At 51.9% G+C, this 22,651-nt stretch overlaps 1 long non-coding RNA gene across 1 annotated transcript; it reads right to left on the bottom strand.

Moving 5' to 3' along the window:
- Positions 1-7,207: 7,207 nt before the first annotated feature.
- Positions 7,208-13,585, bottom strand: LOC115893495. The gene is made up of 3 exons (XR_004053502.1): positions 13,483-13,585; positions 7,540-7,600; positions 7,208-7,385 (listed from the first exon to the last, which is right to left on the bottom strand). It is a non-coding gene; the product is annotated as an uncharacterized LOC115893495 (long non-coding RNA).
- Between the last annotated feature and the right edge of the window lie 9,066 nt (positions 13,586-22,651).

Here is a 22,651-nt window from a genome sequence, read left to right on the forward strand (position 1 = left end):
GCAAGAGATGCCTCCCCAGCCTCCTGGGTGTGCCAGCTCTGGCTGGGAGGGAGGGGCAGGGAAGGGACATCTGTTTGACACTCTTATCAGCATCCATTACCTGGTGTGTATTTTCCCAGGAGCTGATTACATTACAGCATGTGTTGATAAACATTTGGAGTCGGAATACAGAGGAAACTGAGCAGAATGTTAAGCGGGTGGTGCTTGGGTCAGGAGATGCTGAGAAAGGGCTGGCTGTGATGAGCTGGGAGTGGTGACGAGGACCCCAATCTGGAGGCTTCTTCATTTGCCTAGCCCCTTTCTCTTTCTGATCTCCCTCCACCCTACTGCTCTGGCCCTAGCAGGGCATCCAGACATGGTCCCAGAGGCAGGCTGTTATAACAGAAGAGGTATGGGACTTGGGCCTGAGGCAGTTATGGGGTCCAGTCCCAGCTCTGTCATAAACTAGCTCTTGGCACTCTGGGCCAGTCTCTTACCTCCCTGGGCCTCAGTCTCCTCCTCTGTAAAGTAGGCTTAACATCCACTCCACAGAGTGGACCAAAGGTTAAAGAAGTAACCATGCACCATGCCCTGCACATAGAATTAAGTGCTTGGTCTCAAGACTCTTTTCCTGTGGTGCCCAGTTTACCCCCGAAAAATGATCACTCTTGCCTTGACTGTGCCTCAGATGTTGGACCGCTGCTCTTATTTCTATTTTGAACTAAGAGGAAGTGATTTATGTTCTTCATAAGGCAAAGACCCCTACTTCCAACCCTAGTTAGGGCTAGAGCAGGCAACTCAGGCGAGGGTTGACCCTTCCTCCCTTTTTCTATACCTGTGCATGTGCAAGACAGCTGTAGCTAGAGAATTATTTGTGTAGTTATCTGCCTGATTTCTTTCTCCCCCACTAGTCCGTAAACTCCCCGAGGACAGGTCACAATTTAGTGTCCGAAGTCCAGCCCAGGGCCTGGCACTGGCAGGAATGAATGACTCTCCCCCATCTGATTGGTCTGGCGCAGAATGGTCAAGATAACCCATCTCAGGGTTCTGTGCTGTCGAATTCCACGGTTGTTTCTGAACTTAGTGCACTGGATATACCTCTTGCTTGGCCTTTGGCATGATTCACTTTTCCTGTGGGGTATCTCTCTAGTCTCTCTGAGGTTTGGGCATTTAGACCTTCAAGAGAAGGATGTGCACCTGTCCCTCTGTCCGACTGTCCAATTTAGTGGTCATGGACAAATGCACGAATGAATGAGACTGCGGGAATGCTGCTTCCACCTCCTCTCCGCCTCCCCAGCTCGCCTCCAGGTGCCCTGGGCGTCCGGGACCCTGCGGGGCCTCCTGGAGGCGGGACGGGCACGGCGCCACCTAGCGGTCGCGGGCCGGGGAGAGCGCGTCCCGGTGCTTCCCCGTGTGGGACCTGCGACCGCCCCATAGCGCAGAGTCCGGGAAGCTCTGGCCACTGCCTCTGTCGGCCCCATTCTCTAGGTCCACAGAGGGTGGAGACCCTCGGGGGAGTGTACTCTTACTGGAGTACCGGGAGCCCTGCCCCACGGCTGTCAGCTCGGGTCGGGCGCGCCGGGTGCCCAGGAGGCGGCCTCCCACCCCTCCCCCGCACACGTCGTTCCAGTCCCTCCGCCACAAAGAGGCCATTGATTGGGAAGAGAGGCCGGGTTGTGGTAGGAAGGCTGGGGGGACACGCGCGCGCACACACACACGCACACACAAAGGCACATACACGCACACACACAGAGGCATACACACACGGAGGCACACATGCACACACAGAGGCACAAACACACATATACAGAGGCACACACACGCACACATAGAGGCACATAGAGGCGCACACACACACAGAGGCACACACAGGTACACACAGAGGCACAAGCACACATACAGAGGCGCGCGCACACACACACACACACACACACAGAGGCACACACAGGCACACCCCGCCTCCTGCAGCGCCAGTCACTCCGCAGGGCCCGGGGGTGGGTGAGCAGGGGTGCGAGCGGGCGTAGGGCTGGGCGCGCCAGCCTGGGGGAAAGCCCCACCTCCCGGATGTCGTCTCTTTGCCCTCTCCTCCCTCTCGTCTCCTCCCTAACCCCTCGCCCCACCCCCTGCCTAATTTTTGCCAGTGGACCATCGGCCTTTGGATGAATCCGCAGCAAATGGCTCATTCCGGGCGGGCCCGCCTCCCCATCCCCCTAGTGTGCGGTCTCCTCTCCCCAGCAAAGATGTTCGGTGGCACTTACGGCCCCCTTTTAATATCAGGCGAAGCCAATATTGTTAGGAAGGAAGAACTGCTGTGGCAGCTGCTGCAAAGACAAATCAGATGCAGTAATGCATCGCGGGCTGAGGGAGGGTCTGTGCGGCCGCGCGGGCTTATCAGCGCGGAATGGCTAATGGGGGCGCGGCTCCCAGCGGAAGGAGGGCTGGAGACCGTGCGCGATGCGGCCAGGAGAGGAGAAGGCCAGGGCAGGAGAGTTTAGGCAGCAAGGATTTCCGCAATCTCTCTTCTTATCCTACCCCTAAAAGGAAGCTGCTTGGACCTGAAGGTGGAGCTGAATTTGAGCCTTTGCTGGAGGTGGGGTGCCTGGCCCTTCTACAAATGCCTGCTTGATTCCCTCGGTGATGGGCAAAGGCCTTCCCTCCCACAACACCTGAATTCTGGGCACCCTGATCTTTGGAGGCTGGGACTTTCCCAGGTTCCCTATCAGTCCACCCACATCAGAAGTAGAACGAGCACCCTACTATCTAACCCGTTCCTGGCTCCTGCCCCCAGCCCTGCCTCATAACTGGGCTGTGGTGGGTGGGGTGTGGCTGGCAGTTGGTACCCGTTAAAAAAAAGAGCTAGGAGTGATAAATACTTGGTACCTCCCTCAAAGCTTCCGCTCGCCACCTGGATGCCTGTGTGCACACAGGAATTGGCTGGGGGCTAGGGAGAGCATGGGTGGGGGTGCTGGCTTGCTTGGTTTATAACACTTCTTCTTGCTCCTCAATGCCAGGGCAGAGAGTGTGCCCCTGTACATGTGTCCTCATTTGCGGGCAAGGCTGTGCCCACGGAGGTGCCTGGAGATGTGAGTTTACTCACACATTCCCAGGCTCTCAGGAAGGAATTTTGCAAGAGGCCTTCCCCTTCCTTCCTCACCTGTTCTGCCATATCCATGTCAAATGCTCATCTGGATTCTGCTTGATCACTTCCAGTGACTGGAAGCTCACTTCTTCTCCAGGCAGCCCATCTCTGCTGACTGTTGGAATACTGAGCTGGAAACTGTGCCAGCAACCTGGACAATTCCCCACCCCCATCCCAAATGCATGAAAAAGGGGCCAGGACAAGATGCCAAAAACACAGCACCCTGAGATAATTATAGCTTGTGCTTACAGAATACCTCCTTAACCAGGCACTGTACTAAGTACTGCATGTATATTCACTCTCATAATCTTCATGAAACTCTATGAGGTCATGTTTGTTGTTATCCCCATTGTGTTGAAAAGAAAACTGAGGCACAGAGAAGTTAAGGCACTTGCCTGAAGTCCCACAGCGAGGAGGTGGCAATGCCTGATATACAATCAGGAAGCCTGGCTCTGCCTGAGTTTAATCACCACATTATATTGCAGGTACTGCCCAGAGAGAGAGAGATGGAGACAGAGAGAAAAACACAGAGAGAGCAAGTAAGAATGCACAGGCATGTGTGTGTATCTTCACCACCATTTCTGGGAAGCAGAGCTCAGTGGTGTTAGAAGCAACAGGGAAGATTGGATATGAAATTAAGACATCAGGAATTGCCTTTCTTCTTCCTCCTCCCCACCTTTTCCTTCCCTTCCCATCCCCTTTCTTCTTCATCACCATTGCCCTCACTTTCACCTGAATTAAAAGCCATCTTCTCAGCACTAGTGTGTTCAGGGCTTCCTTGCAAGCTGGAAACTCCATCTGGGTGCTTCCAGGCCAAGACAGATATATTGGCCTAGACAGATATAGGGGCCATACTCACAATGAAGTAGCATGAGATTAATGTGGTTGGTAGATGGGAAATAAATAGGGACGATCTGTATTTACGTTCCACACCAGCCAAGGGTTAGGTGGTACACGGTTCAGAAAGTTTTATGTTCAATTTTATGTCTAGACAGAGCTTGAGATGAGGTTATCACTTCTCTTCTAATTAGTGCAAGAAGGCTTCCCCAGGCGCTGCTTTCGCAGGTTCTGCTCTTTGGGTTTGCCATTTGTTCCCTAGAGTGAGATGTAGGTGGAGTGGGGAGAGAGAATGAGCACTGGATTGGGAGTCATGATACCTGGATCTTCGACCTTGACTGTGCCACCAGCTTGCCTTGTTACCGTGGATAAATTAGTGCACTCTCCTGGGTCTCCATGGCTGGGCTGTCTATCAAGGCCCTTCAATCGGTATACTCCCTGAGTCTGTCAAACTGGGTTACTGTGTGCAGGTGGCTAGGTTGTGCACTGTGCAAGGACACCTGGCCAAGAAGGAGTTGGGGACTGAAATCCAGCCTGTGCTCTTCTCATCAGGCCTGCATCCACCTGGAGAAAGAGGTACTTTTTCTAATTTGCACAAAGTTATCACAGGGACTAGCAGTGGCCCTGTGATTAGAGTTGGAGTTGAGGGGAGATGGGAAGGGGAGTTTCTTTAGCAGAAAGTGAGATTGCGAGTTCGGGGGTGGAGGATAAAGGCTATGGAGGCAGGATCAGGGAGAAGTGCTGTGGTCCATGAACGTGGAGGTGGGGCAGAGAGCAGTGGGAATGCGTCAAGGGAGGTTGGTGGGGAGAAGGGCGGGTCCATGCTGACAGTGGGCCCTTTGGCTGCATTCAAGGTACCCCGGGGAGCGGTGGTTCTCCTGCTCCCCAGCCTTGCTCACTCCTGTGGTGTAAGCAGTGGTCTCTTTAGCATGGCTCTTTCTGCCAAGTTCTCCTCTTGGGGGAAATGGCAAGGGGTTGGGTTTTCTCCAGGGCCCTCTGTGAGAGGCTGCAGGCTCTGTAGTGGTTGTTCCCTTACTACTGTGGGCCTACTAGAGAGGCATGGACCCTGGCCTCAGGGAACTTGCTGTCGAAGGGAGCTTTTGTGCACAGGTCTAATGCCAGTGGCCCTTGTCTCCTGGGGCAGGGTCTGTGGGTATTGCAGACAGTCTGGTTTCTGTGTTGGATTCAGTCTGGTCTGAGGTGAAGGCTCTTACCCTAGGACTAAGGACCATGAGGAGTCACCAAACTGGGCCTCACTGGCCCTTCAGAGGTAGATCTGTTGGGGACAGAGTTCTGAGGCCCCCCCAGTGGCCAGGGAGGATGTGGGGGTCACTGAGGAGGAAAACTCGAGACGAAAGGCTTCTGCAAGGATGAAGGGGAGGTGGGCAGGCTGGGGGTTCTGTGGGGGCAAAGCCTCCCTTTCACTTGGTTGGGGGGTGACAGAGTGAGGGGAATGTGGGAGTGGGCATTGAGAGGGGCTTGCTCTGTGAGGGGGTCTCACAACCCATCAAGGACTGAGACTCTGGAGACCGTTTTGTCTGCCTGGCCCCACTGCCAGCCCACCGCTGTTCAGAAGCAGCCCTTCCCGTTCTCTTGGATCCTCTGAGGAATCCCACGTTCCTTCTGTCTGACTCAAAGTCCTTCCTACTGTAGGCCTTGCCCATCCCCCCATAGCCCAGCAGGTACGATGTTTGGATGGCAAACCATTTAAATGAGCACGCCTGCCCCAGCCACTCTGTCTCCTTGGCAGCCCCAGTTGTGTGAGGATAGGATAGGGTGCAATTAAGCCCCGGGGCTGTCCTCTGCACTGACAGCTATAGGAATGTCATCATGCTTGTGCCAGGCACTCCCACCCCTTTCTTCCAGGGTGTCCACACTCCTGTTCTTTAGAAGAAAGGGACGGCAGGAGTCTGATCATCTGTCTGATGCCCACGTAGTGGCTGTGCTGAGTGACGTGTTGTTTTGAGGATGTCCCTGCCCCCTGGTCTTGCCTTTGGTCTCTAGTACCCAGTGAAGCAAGCTGTGGGCTCTGAGGAGTTCACACCAGAGAGAAACTGCCCTGGAGTGGAGCAACTGCATATCCTCTCCCCTGTGTGACTGTAGTGCTATAATAATAATAACAGAGAGCTGGCATTTCTTGAGCTCTTACTGTGTGCCAGAGACACCACTCTAAGTGCTTACACATAGGTATTAGTTTTCTGTGGCTGCTGTAACAAATTATCACAAATTTTATACATTGAACTTATGGCATAAAGCAACACAAATGTATTATCGTGTAGCTCTGTGGTAGGTTAGGAGTCTGACACAAGTCTCACTGTGCTAATAATCCAGAATGTGAGGCCAGGCACGGTGGCTCACGCCTGTAATCCCAGCACTTTGGGAGGCCAAGGCAGGTGGATCACAAGGTCAGGAGTTCGAGACCAGCCTGGCCAACATCGTGAAACCCCGTCTCTACTAAAAATACAAAAAATTAGCCAGGCATGGTGACGGGCGCCTGTAATTCCAGCTACCTGGGAGACTGAGGCAGGAGAATCGCTTGAACACAGGAGGCGGAGGTTGCAGTGAGCCAAGATCATGCCATTGCACTCCAGCCTGGGCTACAAGAGTGAAACTCCATCTCAAAAACAAAAACAAACAAAGAAAAATCCAGATGGTGGAAGGGCTGTGTTCCTTTCAGGAGGCTCCAGGGGTGATTTCACTTCCTTGCCTTTTCTGGTTTCTGGAGGCCACCATCTTCCTTGGTTTGTGGCTCCCCTCCCCACTCCATTTTCAAGGCCAGCAAATGATGCATCTCTTTCTCAGAGGCTTCTTCTGTTATTGCCGGTCTCTCTAACCCAGCCAGGATGGGGTCTGTGCTTTAAGGACTCATGTGATTAGGTCAGGGATACCTAGAGCATCCAGGATCCTCTCTCCATATCAAGGGCCATTCTCTAAACACATTCACAAAGTCCCTTAGCCACTCAGGGCAGCATATTCACAGGTCCTGGGGATTAGGGTGCTGACAGCTTTGAGGTCCATTATTCTGCCTATCACAACATACTTGAACTTTTTCACACAAAGATGGATGTAAGGTGGGTAGTGCTATTACCCCCATTTTAAAGATAAAGACACCGAGGCACAGAGAAGCTAAGTAACTTGCCCAAGTTTACTTTGACAGTCGTGTATTCAGGATTCAAATAGGGGCAGCCTGACTCCACAGTTGTACCTCAGTCACTGTCACAAGGAGATATCCAAGTTTCACGTGGTATAAGGCCGAGTCCCCTATAGGTCAGCAGTGCAGTGGAGGATCATTGTATTTATTGAGCACCTACTATGTGCCAGGGCCTAGGAGGGGCTCCCAGAGGTACATGACGAGCTCCAACCTGAGCCCAGGTCCCAAGTGCATCATCTCTCCTCATCCTATTGTTGTGTGAAAGGCTGCGGGACCCTCCTGTAAAGGTGAAACAGGAGAAAGGATGGAGCTCCAGTGGGGGCTTGTGGCCCAGGGTTCTGGATTGGGCCCAGGTAGAGGAGGAGAAAGGTGGGTGCCCTATACTTTGCAGGACCTGGCTGGGCCACATCGGAGCCGGCAGGGGCTGACTCACCAGGCTGACTGTGCCTGCCCATCCATCACAATGGGGAATGAGCCCTCCGTGAGCCTGAGACCTGCAAATCATAGAAATTAAGAGCAATTAGAGAGGGAACCAGCAGCGCCTGGCAGCACTTCCGGCCACAGAGGCAGCTTGGCAACTTTATGGGATGTTTCCTCCCATTTTGTGGTCCAGCTGGGAGGCAGAAACAAGCCGGCTCAGCACAAGGCCTCCTCAAGGTGCTTCAGTGCAACTTGAAGATGGGACATACAGCCCCTCCACAACCAGCCGTCTGCCCTGCCTTCCCATCCTGGGGCCTTTTCCCAGCCTTGCCCTGAGGGTTCCTTTCTGTCTGTGCACTCGCTCTGTCCTCTACACTAGACCTCTGGAGAGCTGTGTCTGGGGACTTGCAGGAGGGAGAGAAACAGCCAGGGTCATCTTGATGGGTTGTGGCACGTGCTGCCTCCACTCCTGTGTTCTCTCCCTCTGCTCTACCTTGCCTGGCCCAGCTGGAGGGGTCTTTCCACTTCCCGGCCAGGGGCAGCTCTTGAACAAACCCTCCTCTTATTCCCCCTCCCTGCTAGGGAAGAGGTGGCTAAGCTCATAGAAAGCATGCAGGCCAAAGCGGCGGAGACCCCCATGGGTTTCAGGTGGTGGCGCCAGGATGGTGCCATTGGTTAAAAGACAAAAGCCAGAGGAATTCTCTAGTTTCCCAAGTACTTTGCTGCCTTGAATCCTTGCCCCTTGCCTGTGTCCTTCACCCCACGCCCTTTCCTGAGCTGTGGTGAGAAGGACAGAAAAGGGCCTGGGAGAGGGACTGGCTCTGAGAAGGGCAGAGGTCTCTGGAGCTGGGGTCGGGGAGGCGGGTGGTATCTGGGACAAGGGAGAGTTGTGGTCTGCACCCTTCTCTGGGGGGAAGCTATGATATTGCAAGGGCGCCCTTTGCCCCACTCTGGGGCCCGGTTTTTTAGGATAGGCCCACTGTGCTGGATCAAGGTCACCTGGAGATAGAGACCCGAGTGGAGTGGAGGGGCTTCTCTGCTGCTCTCCACCACCCTTCCTGAGGCCTCTGAGCTGGCCATGAGCCAACCCTTCTCCTTCGCCTCTTCCGCCACGTGGGTGGGGCAGCCTTGGACTCTCGGCCATACCTGACTCTGCTGCAGAGGGCTGTCTCCTGATGGGGGCAACAGGGCTGGGTGAAGGGAGACGGAGTGGGACAAGGCTGTGCCCATGCCCTCACTAGTGTGGGCAAACTGAAGGGGGAGGGGATGGCAGACTCCAAGGGCAACTTAGACCCCTGTATCCTTGGAGACGGATGGTCAGAGAGGCAGCGCGTGGAGCAGCAGGCGCCCCCAGGGGTGCAGGGTTGCTCTACCACAGCCTCAAGTCTGTCCTGTCCTCCCCTTGGGCCTCTGACTGAGGGCTGCTAAGGCCGTTCCCAGTGCCACCATTCTCTGACTCTCCTCATGGTGACTCTGCCTCACGCCTCATCTAACTGGCCTTGGGTAGGTGGCTTAGCCTCTCTGTGCCTCAGTTTCCTCAACTGTAAAATGAGAATAACAATAGCACCTACCTCATAGGGTTATTATGAGGGTGAAATGATTTAAATATATAAAGTTTATAGGCTGATACCAGTCATGTAGAAAGTGCTGTAGAAGGATTAGCTATTATTATAGTCACTCATGTTATTTCAAAGACCACAATCAAGCAGACCTGGGTTGGAGTCCTAGCTGTTCCACTTAAAAGCTCTGCGACCTTGGGAAAGTGACTTATCCTTTCTGAGTCTGTTTTTTCACCTGTAAAATAGGTATAGTAATAATCACAACACTGCATGAAGTTGTGGTGATAGAATGAGACACCTGGAAACATTTGCTGAATGGACTGTAAGGCACCTTGGACAATCCATTGCTTCATCTTCCTGGCTGGGGTTCAGATTGAGCACAGTCTCTACAGGAGGTAGTGGGACTCCTGAGGGGGAGCTGGGATCTTCAGGGTGGCCAGGTTGTGTCAGGAAATCCCACAGGGAGAGTGCCTGCTCTTGATTGGATAACGTGAGGACTCAGAGCAGGAATCCTGGTTCTGTTCCCAGGCCACCTTGGGACCCAGAAGTGGGGTGGTGGCAGGTGGCAGATAGCATGTAGGAGTGTTGGTGTTGCCTGGGCTTCTCACACTGAGGGTGTGAGCAGACATATGCTGTGGCCAGGCCTGTGAAGGGCACAGGCTGGGCTTTGTCCCCACAGGGTGCCTGCTGATGCTGATGGCACCCTCAGGATAGTCAGACCTGGCAGGGACATGCCTCACCCCCAAGAGCTCCTCCCTGACCTGCAAATCTCAGTTAGTGCCCTACAGGTCCTCAGGGCTCTGCATCCTTGGTCTTTGTAGCTCTCGTCACGGTTTGTTATTTTTACATGATTAGTGAAAGTTTGTCTCTCCCACAAAAATGTAAGCTCCATGAGAGCAGAGGCTGCATCTGGATGGTTCATTATGGGATCTGGAGCCTGGAATTGACCCTGACATATGTGCTCAATACTTTCTTGATGACTGAGTATATGACAATAGCAGCTAGCACTTGCTTAGTTTTTATTACATGTCAGCCATTGTTCTGAGCACTTGACATACACATATAAACCTCACAATACCCCTATGAGGTAGCTATTGACATTGTCGCTATTTTACAGATGAGGAAACTGAGCTACACAGAGGTTAAGTAAATTACCCAAGGTAATACAGCCATCAGTTGGTGGAGCTGGGATTCAAGCCAGGCAGCTTGGCTCCAGAGTCCATGCTTTTAGCTGTTGTGCTCTACTGCCTCCTTAGAGGAATGAAGGAACAAATAAAACACTTCATTTATTTATTTATTTATTTATTTTGAGATGGAGTCTTGCTCTGTCACCCAGGCTGGAGTGCAGTGGCGCAATCTCGGCTTACTGCAATTTTTACCTCCCGAGTTTAAGTGATCTTTCTGCCTCAGCCTCCTGAGTAGCTGGGATTACAGGTGCATGCCACCACACCTGGCTAATTTTTGTATTTTTAGTAGAGCCAGGGTTTCACCATGTTTGCCAGGCTGGTCTTGAACTCCTGACCTCAAGTGATCCACCCTCCTCAGCCTCCCAAAGTGCTGGGATTACAGGCGTGAGCCACCGCACCTGGCCCACATTGTATATTTATCATGTATGCCGCTTTCGACAAATGAGTTTTGGGGAGGGAGTGAATGGTGTGGCTCCTCTGCATTAGACCACATGGTGCTGATGAGCAGGACACCCCTGGCTCCTGATTGTCTAAACAGGGAAAGGAAGCCCATGAAGAGCCCTTTGGAGAAAGTCTCCTTCCCATTCCCGTCTCCTCCCCAGTCAGGTGCTGAGCAGTATGGGGTGACTGTGCACTCAGATATGTCTAATCTGGGGCTGGTTCTTGGCTCTCTCTTTTTGGAATTAAGGAAGTGCAAGGAGACGGGGCATGGGCACACTCGCCCCTGAATTCCCTTCCTGACCTCTGCCTCCTGTGTCCCTGGAGGTGCTGCTGATAGGGCAGGGGCTTCTTTGTCACTGCAGGAGAAGACTGAGGAGGTGAGTCTACTCATCCGGTCCCTGGTTCCTGTCATATCGGTCCCCAGCAGTGCCTGCTACCCTCTGCAACCCCCTCCACATTTCTCTTCCTAGCTGCTTGGTTCCTGGACCTTCAGGATTTCAGGAAGATACTGCTACCTGGGAAGCCCCTGGGAATTTTTAACAGAAACTTACCCTCTTGGAGCATGACTTAAAGAGACCAGAAAGGGAAGTACCTTACTTTGTGGTTGGCACAATGCCAGGGGCTTCACATTTGTTAACTCATTAGCTCATTTGATCCTCACAAGAACCCTATTCTTATTCTTCATTAACAGAAAAAATGGGGGCTTGAGAAGGCCTAAGCAACTTGCTCAAGGTCGTGTGGTATAAGAGGCAGAGATGAACTCTGATGTCAGGATTGTAGGACCCAAGGTCTGTACTGGATCCACTGCTTGGAGACAGAAACAGGTGAGGTGGGGGTGGGGGGCTAGGGTTGGAGCTGTACCAACTGGGATGCCATCCATTCTCCCCAAAGCAGAGATCATTGTCCCAGGGCTGGGACTGTCATATTCCGGTGACATTAACCCCTGGGGAGGAAGAAGGAAACTCCCTAGCAGAGGGGCAGGGTGGCAAGTGTGGGAGGCAAAGGCAGGAGAGGACCTGGGTGGTGGCTGGGGGTAGGGGGACTGTTAGAAAAGATTCCAAGAAAGGGACAGTGGGGAAGCCTTGCCCCAGAAGTGTAGGAACATGCTTCTGGGGGTGTCCAGTCCTGTGGGCTGTTGACTGCGGGGTGCCCATGGTCTTCTCACTCTCTAGATTACTGGGGCATGCACCCACACTGCACACATGCACAGACATGCTCCATCATCCTCTGTCATAGTCTGCCATCACAGACAAAAACAGGCCTGGACCGGGCTCACTCTGACAGCCCTTCACTTCCTGGTGCTCCCCTTGGCTCTCTGTTCCCAGCCCTATCCACATCCAACCTGTCTCTCTCTCTCTCGCTCTCATTCTGTGTGTGTGTGTGTGTGTGTATGTGGGTCTTCTTCCTAAGCCTGCATAATTTTCTGCTGTCCTTTGGTCTCTCTTAGGTTTGCACAGACACAGGTACCCGATCTGATAATCACTCTGTTATGTATCACACACAGGCAGCCAGGCATACATATGCACACACAACCCTCAGTCTGTCCCTCCCTCTGCTTCTTAGCTGCTTGTCTTCTGGTCTTTCACTCCAATCCATGTACAGCTCTGGGGCCTGGAGAACTCCACTTATCTTTAAAGGGTCTGCATTATTTCTTCTCTTATTTCTCTCCCCACTGCCCAGTGCCCTCTGCCTGCCTGTGAGCTCTGACTATTGAGGGGGCTCTAGCAGGCCTGCTACTGACCTCTCACTCTGTGTAACCTTTTGGGTCCCCTTCCCAGCCTCCATGCAGGCTCTCCCAGCTGGGTACAGAGCTGGGCAGGCCCCCTCCTGGAAGTGGCAGCCGCGGGAGCAGCTGGCCAGGGAATGGCTATGTGGGTGGGGACAAGCAGGGCTGGAAAGGAGTTTGTCTGCCTTGGATTCTTTTCTGTGAAAATTTTTGTCCATTTGCCATGATCCATTGATTTCAGCTGATGTCATTCTGGTACGTGGGAGAGACTTTGACATCCATCTAGATCAGGGGCCAGAGCCTGGACTCAGGAGTCATAAACCTTGGTTCTTGCTCCAGAGGAACCTCAGTTTCTTCATCAGACATATCAGTTTGGAATTAAAGGTCTTTAGTTTAATTCTAAAATTTTGAGCATCTGGGAGACTTCTACTTTAGAGTCTAGCTGCACCCTGATCATTCCAATTAAAATCTCCCTCTCTGTGACTTATTTGTTTATACAGACAACATATGTGCAGACATGCAGACACACACATGCACATGCAAATGCGGCTTTGGCTACTCTGGGTTTTCCAGGAACTTCCTCAACTCAGGTGGGACGTAGCCTCCTTGTATGTGCTCACTCCACTTCACTCCATGGCACATCTCTGGGTTGAAATGTACCTAGTGATGACAGTGACCTAGGACAATGACCCACCTCTCCATCTGTCCCCACACCCCCTCCCCTAAGATTAAAGACCCAAATCCTGAGTCTTGCTCTTGCTGCACCCCCTCCTTGGCTGTGAGAAAGAAAAGGGAAGTAGGAACAGCCCAGGAGGGATGTGGAGTGATCACGGGACCCTGGAATGTCAGTGCTCGAAGAGACCACCTGACTTCTAGCCTAGTCAGCAGGTTTCCAAACATTTCACTTCATGTGTGGAACCTCGGCTCTGACCACGCTTACCTGTACACACAAACAAACATAACTGATTAAAGCCAAAATGCGTGTGTTAAGGTGGGTGGGAGCTTGGCACAGCATGCTCACCCCCATGACCACTTCTACATACCCCTGAGTAAGCAAGCATCCTGCAGCCCTTTCTAACTCTGACAAATACAGCTTGAAATCCAGCCAGCCAGCCCACTGGTTCCTGGTGTAGTCCCCGAGACCAGAAGCATCAGCATCACCTGAAGACATCTTCAAAATGCAGATTCTTAGGTTCTGCGGAGTCAGTCATCTGGGGGTAGGCCCAGTGACTCATGTTCAACAGGCTCTCTGGGTGACTCTGACGCACATCCCAGTTTGAGAACTGCTGATCTAGTACAACCCCCTTGCCTTACAGATGAGGAGTTGAAGCCCAGAGAGAGGTGTGCCTTATCCAAGGTCACAGAAAGTACGTCACTGCCAGGTTATGACTCTGGCCCAGACTGCCTATCTGTGGATGTCTGTGTGGTGAAACCACGGATTATTTTCACTTGTCCTTCCCCTTGGCTGGCGTAAATACTCAGGGATCAGGGATCCAGAAGCCAGACGGTAAGAGAGCCTGGGAAATGCACAAAATAGGGCAGGGAACAGCAGGCAGTGGATCTGGGAGCCACAGCAGATGATCAGCCTTTCACTCCCTCACTCATTCATTACATTTCTGGAGCACCCAGGTGCTAGGGAGAAAATGACAAGAATTCTGGGTCCCTTCCTCGCCAAGCTTAAAGCCCAGCACTGCCCATCCCTTTGGCCAGGGGCACCTGCTCACTTCATCTGGGGGTAAGGGGGAGATCTTTTCCCTTAGGGAGGCTATGCTGAGTGGTGACCAGAGAGGGACCCCTGGGCCTGGACACATGGGGATGGATGTGGAGAAAAGCCAGGTTGAGGGCAGAGACCCAGGGTGTGGTTGGTCATCACTTGTGTGTTATGTCTGGAAGGTCTTCTTGGAAGAGGCAGATTCCAGGAGAAGACACAATTTTGGGAAGCAGAGGTGTGTTTGAGCACAGGCCAGCATGAGGGAGGAGGGGAGCTTCACATAGAGGAGCAGCCTTCAGAGGGCCCCGGGCTGAGGTGAGACTGGTGTGAGGTGGGGCGAGCAGGAATGGAGGCACCCAGCTCGCTGGCCCTGCTACCAGTTCCCCAGAAGCCTGGGGACTTCTGCGAATTAGGGAGCGTTTAACATCTCCCGCTGATTAGCCGTTGCCTGCTACGGTTGAGTGGGGAGAGGGGAGAGGGGAGATTGGAGCCCGGCAGCTTTGAAAGGCAATGCTGCTCCTTGACAAAGCCGGCCTGGGGAGGTTTCAAAGACCACTTCTGAGCAGCCCGCACGTTTTATGTTCACTAGATCCTCGCTTCCCAGGCTCCAAAGACAAACAGTGGGATTTAAGGGTTTTCTTCTCTTTTTGGAAACATTGTGTTCCGAGCTGAGCTTTCAGCTGAGGAGGAGGCAGAGCCAGCTGGGCTCCTTGCTCCACCACATCCACAGCCTAAGCAGAGTCCAGCTCCATCTTCTCTGTACACTGGGAGCTTCCCAGGGGCCCCCAGAAGCTTTGCAGCAGCCCTTGCCCACAGGCTAGGTGGCAGGGTGCCCCTGACCAACAGGGGTGGGCAGTGAGGGGTACAGTCCAGGCATTGCTGGCCTTGAGCTTGGTGAAGACAGGACCCAGAATTCTTGTTTGTCATCATGTCTTCAGCACCTGGGTGCTCAACAAATGTTGACCGAACAAATGAGGAAGTGAAAGGATGAATGAGTGGGCCGATCACTTGCCGGTGACTCCAGATCTGTCTCCTGTTCCCTGCCCTGTCTGGTGTTGCTGGGAGCTGCGTTTCCCAGGCTTCCTTACCTTCTGGCTTTTAGATTGGTTCAGCCAATCAGAGGAGGCACTGGAAGAAGGTGGATCGTGGGAGGAGGGGAAAAGCCAGGATATTTCTTCCCTCTGTCTGTTTCAGGCCATGTCCCTGCAGTTATCTGTATCTCCTCTGGCTTCTACTGATCAGCCCTGTCCCGCACCGCTCAGCTCCCTGTCGGGGGCCTGCAGTGGCTCCAGTTTCTGTCTGATGACCTCAGCATCGAGGCTCCTAGAGACATTGCCTCCTTCCACCCCCAGGAAGGGGACAACTCCCTGCTGTTGCTAATCTGGGTTGCTCTACCTCTTCTGTTACCTGTACAACCAAATCCCTTGTTTAAATCCCTCTGTTTGAAAGGCCTAGGGTGGTTTCTATTTTCCCAGTGGACTCGGTGGAATGAAGAGTGAACACACTGCTTGCTCCCTTCAGAAAGAAGATTGTGTATGAGCAGCCCAGCCTGAGTGGGTTTGATCTGCCTGGGCCTGTGAATCTTATAGATGTGTGCAGCCTTGCCCTGGACAGGACACCCCATCCCGCTGCCAGGGCACATGCCTCTGCATGTGAGTGCTGCTCTAGCCCTGGGGACATTGCCCACCTATGCCAGTATTGTTCATTTCCTCTGAGCTTGGCTCTACTGCGTGATGCAAAAATATAAGACGTGGCCCACCTCACACCCATTAGGATGACTACTAGCAAAAAACCCCAAAATGACAAGTGTTGGTGAGGATGTAGAGAACTTGGAACCCCTGCGTGCTGTTGGTAGGAATGTGAAATGGTGCAGCTGCTGTGGAGAACAGTATGGCAGTTCCTCAAAAAATTAAACATAGAATCACCATGTGACCCAGCAATTTCACTTCTGGGCATATGCCCAGAAGAACTGAAAGCAGGGTCTTGAAGAGATATTTGTATACCCATGTTCGTAGCAGCATTATTCACAATAGTTAAAACACAGAAGCAACCCAGATGTCCATCAACAGATGAATGGGTAAGCAAAATGTGGTCCCTACTACAATAGAATAGTCAGCCTTAAAAAGGAAGAAAATTCTGACTCACAACATAAATGAACCTTAGGACAGTATACCAAGCAAAAGCAGCCAGTCACAAAAGAACAAACACGGTATGCTTCCACTTATATGAGGCAGCTAGAGTAGTGAAAATCATAGAGACAGAAAGTAGCATAGTGGTTGCCCGGAGCTGGGAGGAGAGAGAATGGGGAATGATCATTGAATGGGTACAGAATTTCAGTTTTAAAAGATGAAAAGAGTTATGGAGCTGGAGAGTAATGATGGTTGCACATTATGTATTTAGTACACTTAATAATGGCTAAGATGGTAAATTTTATGTTATGTGTATTTTTGTGTTATACTGTATATACCACAATTTTTCAAAAGTGAAAAAAAAGCATAAGACATGGCATAAAGGCACAGCAAGAGACAAGGAGGAAAAGACCATCTGCCACCTGTCAGACCCTGGTCAGGCCTTTTAGCCTTTATCTCTGTGAATGCCCACAATGACTCCGTTGGGCAGATCATCTTATCTGCATTTCATAGAAGCAGAGACTGAGACTCTGAGAGCTTAAATGACCTCTTTCCTCTCTCACAGCCAAATGGTCACTCAGTTCTGCCCATTCCATGTCACGTTTGTGTCTCTCCTCACCTGCCTGCTGTCCTCACTGCTCTGCCCACTGGAAGCACCTGAATCCCTCGCCAGCCTCCGGACTGGTGTACCTGTCCCCAAGCTCATCTTCTCCCAACCCAACCTCCACACTCGTGCCAGGGCCACTTTCTAAAACACAAATTGAATACATGCACGATTACTCAGCATCCTTCAGTAACCCCTGTTGCTTAAGGAACAAGGTCCAATCTCCCTGGCATGACAGTCAGGGCCCCTGGGATCTGGGCCCAGCGCCTATCTCCAGCTGTGTCTCTTTGCCTTCCTCCACCTCACCTCCCCCACCCATAATTCAGCCCCACAAAGCCACGTGGAGTTTCTCCATGCACCCACATGCTAGAGGTATGTGTCCCAGCTTTGGAATGAGGTGGCCTGTCCTGGGCAAGGCTGCCACATCTGTAAGATTCCCAGGCCCAGGCAGATCAAACCCACTCAGACCTGGCCGCTCATACAGTCTTCTTTCTTTCTCTTTTGTTTTCTCTTGAGATGAAGTCTCACTCTGTCACCCAGGTGGGAGTGCAGTGGTGCAATCATGGTTCACCGCAACCTTGACCTCCTGAGCTCAAGCGATCCTCCCACGTCAGCCTCCCAAGTAGCTGGGACTATAGGCACATGCCACCATGCCTGGATTTTTTTTTTTTTTTTTTTTTTTTTTTTAGCTTTTGTAGAGATGGGGGTCTTGCTATGTTTCCCAGGTTGGTCTCAAACTCCTGGCCTCAAGCTATTCTCCCGCCTCAGCATCCCAAAGTGCTGAGATTACAGGTGTGAGCCACTGTGCCCAGCTCAGTCTTTTTTCTGAAGGGAACAAGCAGTATATCCACTTATTCATTCCACTAAGTCACATCTTGCCTTTGTGAGGGCTGTCTTCTTAGCCCCAAGGGCCCTTCATCCCCATATCCCTGGGAAGCTACTGTTTTTTCTTCAAGACCTGGCCTCAACATCTTTCTCCCAGGATGCCTTGCACAGCTCCCTGGATGGAGGCTGTCTTCTCATTCCTGTTGCATTCATCACACTACGTTGCAATCATCTGTTTATATCTTTATTTCCTTGCCTGGACAGCAAGTTCCACGAGGGCAGGAGCTATGTTTTATTCAGTCATTTATTTAAAAATATTTACTGAGCACTAACTTCATGCCAAATACTGTGTCATACCTTGAGATACTTGGCTCATGTCATGGAATATATGGTGTAGTGTGGAGTAATCACACCAAAAATACATATACTCTAGGTTATGAAGGAAAGGTAAAAGATGTGCCATCCCTGGTGTCTGGCACAGGTAGGAATGCAATGCATGCTACTTTTTGGCCTCTGCCCCATCCCTGGGCACCAATGGACCCTAAAGGCCCAGCATAGTTATAGTGCTGCTTCCCCACTGGCCTGTGAGTTTCCTACGGGACAGACTTTGTCTCTTAGACTCATGTCCCCAGACTGTGACACATAGTAGGTGTATGATAAATGTAGGTTGAGATAAAGATGGAATTGCCCCCTTGTGTGTGAGTCAGGATGGGTCTTGCTATCAGAAGGAGCCCAGGTCACCGGACAGTGGGGTCAGGGCTTTGGACAAAGCTGCCCTTCCTCTCTCTAAACACTCCCTTCCCCTTACTATGGAAAACAGGAAAACAGGAGTACTTTCAACTCTGTTACTTACTAGTTGTGTGACCTTGGGTGAGTCATGTAACTTCTCTGAGCCTCAGTTTCTCCATTTGTAAAATGGACGTAATAGTAGTATTAGGTTGGTGCATATGTGATTGCAGTTTTTGCAATTAAAAGTAATACTGTGTCATAAATTTGCTATGAGGAGGTTTAAGTCAATATACAGAAAGGATTAGCACAATGCCTGACACAGAGTACCTGCTCTGTAAATATGAGCTATTGTTATTTTACTGCTGGATTCCCAGTGAGTGCCCCACTGTCATGCACATGCATCTCCCTGGTTCCCACACGCGACCCAGCTCCCTCTGGATGGGCACACCACCGGAGTCCCGTCTTTTCCTCTTGCTCAGAAGCTGTGGGTAACTGGGGCTTAATTAAGCATGCTTGGCTGGGGTGTGATTAGCGGCTGCTGTATGAGTCAGCAGAGAGGGCCGGGGTGGGAGGAGGGTTGAGGGGGCTGGAGAGAAAATAGAGCGGTAAGAAGGCTTCTGGTGTCCGGGGCTGTATTTCCAGGCTCCACAAACATACTTTGTTCAACAATCAAGGGGGATAGAGTGAACAATCCCTCAGTCTCTTGAGTTCCTCTAATAGCTCTCACCAGACACCCCACCTTCACACTGAGGGCGCTAGCTATGTCGTTGTACGACTCATTCGTTCTTTCCTTCGGCACATATTGCTTGCTTGCTATTGCTAGACATTGTCTGAGGTGCTGGGAACAGTGTAGTGGACAAATGGACACAGGTCATTGCCCTCATGTAACATACAGAGTCGGGGAGGGCACAGATAAGTACACAGAGATTGTGACAGCCTTTGACCCGTGCCACCATTCATTGGAGGGAGCACACAGAAAACCCCAGAAGAGCTCACTTTTCTTTCCTCTGGGTGTCCTGTCCTGCATAGCCTTCCACTATGCATTGAGGTGATACGATTTGCTTACCTGTCTCCCCCACCAAACTGCAGGCAGCTTGAGGGCATGGAGCATGTGATGTTTCCTTCCGGGTCTTGGCACAGCACTTGGAGCAAGTGCTCCAAATATTGGCTGGCTGATTGAATGAACCCCAGCTCAGGAAGCAACTGGCTACATAATTTCCTGGAACACAGTTTGGCAAACTGTAGCCTGGGGGCAGAATTCTGCCTGTAACCAGCCTATTTTGTGTAGCCCTTAAGCTAAGAATAGTTTCTACATTTTTAAAAGGTTGGATTATTTAAAAAAATCAAAGAATAATATGCTGTAGAGACGTATATGCAGCCCGCAAAGCCTAAAATATTTACTTTCTGGCTTTTACAGAAAAAGTTTGCCTACCCTGCTCTAGAAGCCTGTCTGCGCCTCGCTCGGTTTCCTCATCTATGAAACACGAGGCCTGAGTTAGATGCCGCAAAGGGGCGAAGAGCTGTGAGTCTGCATCCCACAGTTCCCATCTTTGTCCTTGATTGTCCGTGTTGCACTCATCCCTATATTGCAGGCATCTTCCCTAACACCCCACGCACAGCAGGTGCCCAGGAAATGCCGCCTGGCAACATGGGGGTGTGGTCACCCTCCCTCCCTAGATCTCCCAGGAGGGGCAGAATTGCACAGCTCAGACAGACAGAATGGAGCCCATGCTGGTCTCTGGAAGCTTCACTACTTCCCAGTCCAGATCCTCTCTATTTAGGAGATGAAGCATCTGCAGGGCTCTGTGAGGAACCTCAGGGGCATTAGTGATGCATATGGGGTTATGGTGGCTCCAGAGGGGCTCAGAGCCTGCCTCTGTTGCTGCACAGCTGTGTAAGCTTAGGCCAGTTACTTAGCTCTCTGAGCCCCCCCATTTCCTCAACTGAAAAATGGGGATCATAATTCACCACCTACCTTCTAGGGTTGCAGTGAGAATTAAAGAAGGCAATTAAACAGGCAGGTGCCTTGTAATTCTACAGGGCATCCAAATGCTAGTAATGATTGTTACTGTTATCACAGGACATTATGGGGACTCAGCTTTGTTATTTGGTTACACTTGATACAATGGAACACATCAAGTGGTTCTGTTAAGAAAGATGGTTTTATTCTTGAAGGTCAAAGTGGATTCTAAAGCTGCTCATCAGAAAGGCCCAGGGTGAGTGGGGTCGGGGTGGGGTGTTTGTGGCCCTGAGGTACCCCCTGCCTAATCTCTGCCTGCTCCTTCAGTTGTGAAGGCTGAGAAACACTATGGGAAGAGACTCGCCCAAAGTCTTGAGGCCCTGCAGACCTCAAGGTAGGGAATAGGGCCAGACCCACACGACAGTCTCAGCAAGCATCCCCCACCACCTCTGTCTGCTGGAGGGAGAGTTTGGTCCTGCTGCCTAGCCTGGCTGCCGCCAGCCACCACTCCCTGGTGGCTCATACTGTCACAGGCTCCAGCTTCATCCCTTCACAACCTGGACTGACCTCTGTTTAGCATTTCCCCTTCCTTCCTTCCTTCCTTCCTTCCTTCCTTCCTTCCTTCCTTCCTTCCTTCCTTCCTTCCTCCCTCCCTCCCTCCCTCCCTCCCTCCCTCCCTCTCCCTCTCTCTCTCTCTCTCTCTCTCTCTTTCCTTTCTTTCTTTCTTTCTTTCTTTCTTTCTTTCTTTCTTTCTTTCTTTCTTTCTTTCTTTCTTTCTTTCTTTCTTTCTTTCTTTCTTTCTTTCTTTCTTTCTTTCTTTTCTCTCTCTCTCTCTCTCTCCTTTCTTTCTGGAGTTTTTTTTTTTTGTGCAGTGGCACCATCTTGGCTCACTGCAACCTCTGCCTCCCACCTCAGCCTCCCGAGTATCTGGGATTACAGGCACACACCACCACACCTGGCTAATTGTTTTGTGTTTTTAGTGGAGACGGGGTTTCGCCACGTTGGCCAGGCTGGTCTCAAACTCCTGACCTCAAGTGATCCTCCCGCCTCGGCCTCCCAAAGTGCTGAGATTTCAGGTGTGAACCACCGTGCCCGGCCAGCATTTCCTTTTCAATGAGCTCTCCTGTATATCATCCCCTTTGTTTTCCACAAGAACCCTATGTGGTGGGAGTATTATTTTCTCTATGGTATAGATGAAGATACTGAGGTTTAGGGAGGTTAGGTGATTTACCCCAAGGGAGTGTCCCAGCTGGGATGAGAGCTGGGCTCGTTTCTCTCAGGGCTTTTTCTATGGCACCAAACTGTCTTTCTTTACCTGCCTTGGTTGTCCTCACCCTGAAATCTGCCTTCTTGCCCCACCTGCACTCCTTCCCTTTGCCCCAGCTGACTCACAGACCTGGGAGAATCCCCTTCTCCCACCCACCTGTGCAGGTGTAGGTGCACGCCGGCCCCTGCAATGTAAACCTCCTGGACCACAGCGGGGCTTCAAGGCTATCCTTTGGCTGGCCCTGACCTTCCGGGATCCTGGGGTAGAGGAGGCTGGGAAGGTGCATGCCGAGGGCACCAGGGAGACGTCAGACTCAGTTACTATGTTGTGGACTATTCACGCTGCCTCGGGGGCTTGGGTGTCACACTGCGTTAAGTGGGCACTCAGGGCTCACTCCCTCTAGCTAAGAGATTCAGCCCCACTTTCCCTTTCCCCTGCATGAGACCACTCAGAAGCATTCTCTATCCCTGGGGATGCAGTCAGGGCCTCCTGGATGCCCAGCCTTTGGGAGCTGCCACTCCAAAAGGATGAGTGTTCAATGTTGGGGGCGGGGGTGGGATGCCTTTTCCCTCGACAGTTTCATCTGGCCTCCCTGGGGGACCAGGCTCCTATTTCATGGTTTAGTGGGGAAGAGTCCAAGCCTTGAGGACCCCTGTACATGGGCTCAGCTCAAAGGTGGTGCTCAGCAGAAGCCCGGATGCAAGGGTGGGCTGCAATCGGGAGAACCTCAGACCTTGCTTCTGAAAGAAGACCCTCCTAGGCCTGCAGGGAGACCTGGCAGCCCATTCCTACCACAGTGGGCCCCACTCCACCTTGCTCATCTCCTGTTTTGTCTTTGAACTCTTCCCATTTCCTTCGTACACAGCATCAAGTTGAGGCTGGAGACTGGGGTGGCAAAGGGAGGGCAAAAAGGACCCATGTTCATACCCCTGAGGGAAGGACTTTTTGGGCTCTGTGGGGTGCCCAGCATGCAGAGTGAAGGGTGGG

The sequence above is a fragment of the Rhinopithecus roxellana genome, chromosome 15, assembly GCF_007565055.1.
Source record: "Rhinopithecus roxellana isolate Shanxi Qingling chromosome 15, ASM756505v1, whole genome shotgun sequence".
NCBI lineage: Eukaryota > Metazoa > Chordata > Mammalia > Primates > Cercopithecidae > Rhinopithecus > Rhinopithecus roxellana.